This window comes from Neovison vison, chromosome 4, assembly GCF_020171115.1.
Source record: "Neovison vison isolate M4711 chromosome 4, ASM_NN_V1, whole genome shotgun sequence".
Taxonomy (NCBI): Eukaryota; Metazoa; Chordata; class Mammalia; order Carnivora; family Mustelidae; genus Neogale; species Neogale vison.
Genome location: NC_058094.1, coordinates 181940104 through 181946246, shown reverse-complemented (window position 1 = coordinate 181946246; position 6143 = coordinate 181940104).

Below are 6143 nucleotides of genomic sequence, written 5' to 3'. Positions count from 1 at the left end.
AATTAAAGTTGCTTTCAGCCCTTTCCTCCAGGGGACTTTCTAATCACTAATGAGAACATTTTCTGAAGTCAGGCAAGCTGAGCGTTCCAGATACTATTGCCACCTAATCAGGGCCCCCCGAGGCACACCACCTCTGGTTACCCAACAAAGTCACTCTCTTGCTTTACAAAACTGGCAGCTCCTGAGTATGCAAGAGCAGAGACTGACCAGAGGATGCTTTCAGGGGTAAATTTACTTTCCTCCTGCTTCCTCCTGCTTTGCCCTATCCCGAGGCCAAACTTCACTGCCCCTAAAACCACTCTGTTCTGAAGCCCCAAGGACAGAGCTCATTCTTCTTCCTGTGGACAGCGTCCCATCTGCTGAACACACATTTTAATAAGTAAACTCTATTTCCAGGGAAATACCTATTGGTATTAACAAGAAAATAGCATCTCTACAAGCTTCTCTGAAAAGAAATCCTGTCAATGCCACTCATTCTACCTTCAAAGACAAGTCCCTGTAATTACTTTCTCCTCTTCGTTTCCTTGTCTGGATAAAGCAACAAGATCAAGAGAGCCTATCCATTTTCCCCAGATACCTTCCAAAATGTGTGTCTGCTTTGCAGGCTGAGATCAGAAATTTCATTATCTGTATTTGTATTAGTAATTCACTGCACAAAGAGAACAGGGGGCAGAGGAGGAGAGCAAGCATGGAAGCAAACATCAGACAGACAATTGTATATATGCAAATGCTTGCAAATTTCTGCCAGCATCTCCATATCTATAACCAAGCAACATGGAAGCCTATTCATCCCTCATCTTCTTTGCTGCCAACTATGGTTGCGGTTTTGGAGGAAAATATTGAGAAAACGTTGAAATTTCAGCCACCAGGGCTAAATCTAACTCAAAGCCTCACATAAAAGGCTAAATATAAAATGCATAAATATAATCAGAGATTTTCTAGAAAGACATGAGATAAGTATCCTCCTGGCTACAGGGGGTGGGAAACAATATGCCCTGGGAGCGGGTAGGGGAAGGGAAAGGTTGTATGCGGCTCTCCTGTTGACAGAGAACCGAAATGTTGCTTCTTGGCTTGTTCTGTGTATTTGCATACGCAGCCTGAGCAAGAAGGGGCATGGAAAACCCGGAATCAGGCATGAGGAAGAAAATGCCCCCAAATCAAATTCATAAACACTCCTTTTCAAATGAGAATGCATGGTGATTGAAAAATGACAGCAAGACTCATCATGTATATTGTTTTGTCTTGAAATCAATTATAATAATCGGTGTAGAAGTTTCCATGACTTTCTTTATTCTTATATATTTATTCTATTCACTGCAAATCAGGAATAAGAGTAATAACTCACACATGCATATTCATTTCCCATGCAGTGATTCAGCTCACCTTCACAGTCATGCTCTGACTGTACTCATTGTACTCACTGTACTCATTGTACAGATAAAGAAAGCAAGGCTCGGGTGTTCAGAGATTTTCATCACTAATAAATGATGGAACTGGAACTCAGATTCTAATGATCTGCACCACACTCTGCTGCTGAGCTACATTACCAAAGAGAATTCATTCCGAAGGTAATGGAAGCCGCCATTTTTTTTTTAACCTCTCAGCCACATCTGACCCTGCTGCCCACCCCTGCCTTTTTTTTTTTTTAATTTTTTTTTTTCTTCTTCCACCCCTGCCTTCTTGAAACTCTCTGCTTCCTTTATTCTTGGGAATTGCTCGTAATTGATTTGCCTTCTACCTCATAGACTTTCTCAGTTTTCTCCAAGATTTTCCCTTCCTTGACCTTCCATCCCCTTCTCTTATTTTCTTATTTTCCACCATTAGTGAGCAATCTCACCCACTTCTGTTCTTTCATTTATTTATTCAACAAGTATCTTGGAGGCACCTCCTCTGTGCGAAGCACTCGTCTGGCCACACGGGGTAGCACAGTGATCAAGAGCCATCTCCCTGCCCAAATACAGTTTATATTGTTGGGTGGGTGTGGAAGAGACCGATAGAAACAAATAGATACTTAACATGGATACAGGTGGTGAGTGCTGGGAGGGGTATAAAGCAGAGAAGAGGGGTAAGAGGGACAGTGAGGGAGACTAAGGAGACTGCAATTTTGGGGTCAAGGCAGGCCTCACTGACTACACATGTGTGCAGAGATGATCTCTGTTGATCACCTCGCAGGTGATTCCCGAATCTCCATTGTGTAGCCCCATCCTGAAATCATCACCTCCGCTCTTGAATTCACGCTCTCCTCCTCTTCCTCCCGCACCTATGTGCTCCCAACTCTGACTAACAGCACCACCCCCACTTACATCACAAACACACAGTCAATAAATGTGTAAGGGACACCTTCGAGGCAAGTGCACTCTTCAAGGAGCTAAGAGAACAGATTGATCAATAGGAGCCACTTTCTTCTTAGGAGTGCTGTCTAGGGAAATCAAACAAGGAAATGACTTAGGATTTATAAACAGGCCTGTGTTCAACTCCAGCTCTCCCATTAATTAGCAGTAGGTTCATCTCCACACTGGGATAATGGTACCTACTCCTATTAATGTTCCAGGGATGAAATGCCGCAGCTCCAGGAAAGTGAGCCAGTGAGTGAATCAATGACTGCATCGGTGAGTGGTGCGCTTCCGGCAGTGCTTGAGGTGGGAAGTATTCAAGAGATTTACCATGATGGCATCAAGGCCACTCTCTTATCTCTCAGCTCTGGGTCTCTCTCGTGCAGCCTCATTCTCAGGCAGCCTCCCCTTACAGGGGCAAGATGGTGTTCCGGAGTTCTTGGCTTGCATCCTCGCCCAGTCACTCCAGAGCAAGAAAGAGAGTTTCTTTTACCCGTGACTGCATAAAAATCACTGGTTCTAATAGAGTCACATACCCATTACTGAGCCAATCACTTGGGCCAGGGAAATACCATTGCTCTGATTGGCCGGCCAGGCTTGGAGGTTGAATGGGCTCCACTCTGAACTGAGAGCAGAGAGGGGCGGCTCCTGTGGAAAAGCAGACAAGACATTCTGTCTTACCTTATGGTTAGATGCTTCCATGTGCATCTGCCCTCAGATGGAGACCACTGAGAACAAGGACTATCTGTTTGCTTCATGGATCCCTGAGACCCAGGACAATCCTTGAACATAGTACAAGCTCAATAAATGTTTCTTGGCATAAATTGATTCATTAAACTAGTCTAAACTAGTTCTTTTGCTCATTTTAAATTCTATGGTGTCTCGTTCTTTTTATCACCTGAAGTTACATCAGGTTTAAACACACATACACCTTTTAACACCTTACAAGACAAGAATCCAAAAGCAGAAGCAAATAAGCCATCTTCATAATTTACATATATATTGACTTTCTTCCAAAATCATTATCTCAGCTAATTTTACACAGGTGAGAAAAAAGCAAGATTCTGTGATGCCTTTCTAAATGACTTCATTTTGCTGTTCTGTTTTTGTTCAGCAAATGTTGCATTTGCTAAAAATTCAAGAGCATAAGACTCTCGGTAGCCTTTCACAGGGTATCAGTGTGCAATGTCATCATTCGGTTTTTATTGTGGTCTAGAAATGTCCTTAGTCTTCCCTTGAGTGATTTCACGTCAATCTCTGTGGCCTCTCTCAAGGATCCTCCCCGCCCCCCCAATCCTGTGATCTCAAGAGCGGCATTTTCTCCTCTGTCCAGGACACGCAGCCGCCCCCTGGATGCCCTGCCCAGCCCTGCTTGCAGCTAGATGCGACCAGGTGACTGAATTCCTACCCAGCCATGCGGCAACGTCTGCAACTTTCAGATAGCTTCTTAAAGGGGTTTGAGATTTGATTTAAAATAATCCAGCAAAGGGGGAAAGGTGCATTTGGAGGACATAAATGGTGTGATGGTGTATAAGTTCTATCCCAGGAAGGTGACTTTGAGTGATGGCCACACGGGAGTACATTTTACTCCATTATCTTTACATGTGTATATGCTTGAGAGTTTCTATTGACAAATAATCGAAATAAATTAAAATGCAATACATTAATTTACTTAATGCATTAAAAGGTGCTTTGCCCCAGTTATTCTCGCCCTTCCATCTTATGAGCTAGACCTAGGAGTGAATGGGGCAATGCTGGAAAGCACTCGTGGAAGCTGGCAGGGTCGCCCCACCAGCCTGGGTCCCTCAGTGATTTCCTGGGACAGGGCTTGCCTACCTGTGGTGGAGAGTTCCTGAAAGAGACATCGATTTCTCGCTCATGGGAGCCACTGCTCCTCGGGATTTCTTTAGGATGACAGTGTTCTCTACGTAACTCCAGCTCCTGATTTACTTACATTCTATTTCAAAACAGTCTCCTTTCCCCTAACAGACAGTAGAATTCACCTGCCTTCACCATTCTTTTACTTTTTTCTGGTTCTCTTTGGGGTCAGAAGAGTGGCACAACAACGGGCGCCTGGGTGGCTCAGTGGGTTAAGCCGCTGCCTTCGGCTCAGGTCATGATCTCAGAGTCCTGGGATCGAGTCCCGCATCGGGCTCTCTGCTCAGCAGGGAGCCTGCTTCCCCCCTCTCTCTCTGCCTGCCTCTCTGCCTACTTGTGATTTCTCTCTGTCAAATAAATAAATAAAATCTTTAAAAAAAAAAAAAAAGAAGAGTGGCACAACTTAATGCGTGTTTACCATGGCCACAGTCTTTGCTCCTCTGAGGGGCCGGCTGGACGAGCTCCTTGATGGCACAAAGACAAGCTTACATTAAACTGCTCACAATCTACTTCACTGTTGAAACTCTTACAAAAAAGTCATGTTTGCATTTAGAGGTCTACTATTTACAACAGTTATGGACAAACTTGATTCTGAAAAGGACCATAAATTATGACAGCAAAACTTAGAATGAAATAGTCATGTTGAGAACATTTTAACTAGAACATGAAAGGTTTTTTTGGTTTTCTTTTCACATAAAATATGGTTGTATTCTATGGGGTACATGGGTGGCTCAGTTGGGTAAGCGTCTGCCTTCAACTCAGGTCATGATCTCAGGGTCCTGGGATCGAGCCCTGCATCTGGCTCCCTGCTTAGCGAGGAGTCTTCTTCTCCTTCTCCCTCTGTCTCCCGCTTACCCTGCCTGTGCTCAATCTCTCTCTCTCTCTCTCTCTCTGGTCAAATAAATAAAAATAAATAAATAAAAACTTTTAAAAATAAAATAAAATAATTTTCTAAAAAGAGCTGTTAATCCTTGTGGTGGATTACCAAAGGACTCTTTCTCCAGTGGTTCTTAGAAATAAGGTTAATTTTCACATTATGGCTTTAGGTGAATTCCCATGAAGGTCAGAGAATGGAATTGGTAGATAGAAAGTAAAAAAGGGGTGGGGGTGCCTGGGTGGCTCAGATGGTTGAGCGTCAGCCTTTGGCTCAGGTCATGATCCCGGGTTCCTGGGATTGAGCCCCATGTCAGGCTCCCTGCTCCTCAGGGAGCCTGCTTCTCCCTCTGCCTCTGTCTCTCTCTCTCTCTCAAGAATAAACAAATAAAAATTTAAAAAATACATCCTTATAAAAAGAAGAAGAAAGTAAAAAGGGGATGCAAACTATGGTTTGTAATTACTTAGCCTAAAAAATTAGGAGTTTCAGGAAGCTCTGTCAGCAGGGGTAGACTACAGGATTCCTCTGCTCACTTCTGCGATGGGAGAAAAATATTTTGTGAGTAGAGCCAGCCAGTCCCCACCTTCATCCCCAGCATACCCACAGCCACACCACCACGATGGCCCCCCAACCCCCACTCCCACCCCCTGCCCCTGCTCCGCAGAAGAAGCCTGTCTTTGCCAGACTACATGAGCTCCGGCTATGCAGGTTGGAATTCGCGTGGGCAGGAACCAAGAGGATCAGAGATTGTCGTCACCAATTTACACGACAGAAGAGCGAAGGATGGAATTGACAGAATAGAGAAGAGGGGGAGCAAGATAAGAGCCAGTGTGGGTTGGAACTGGGAAGTTTGGACAGTCATTGAAGTTGTCAGAAGTTTAAAAAAAACTGACAAGGAATGTGAGGGGCGTGTGAGTGTGTGTGTGTATGTATGTGTGTGCGTGCGTGTGTGTAGAGAGATGGAGACAGAAAGTTTGGGGGCTTAAATTAGATTTCTTTGGTGTTTTTTTAGGAGACGTCAGTAAAACTTTAAATTACTTTTTAGTTCCTCTTTAAAA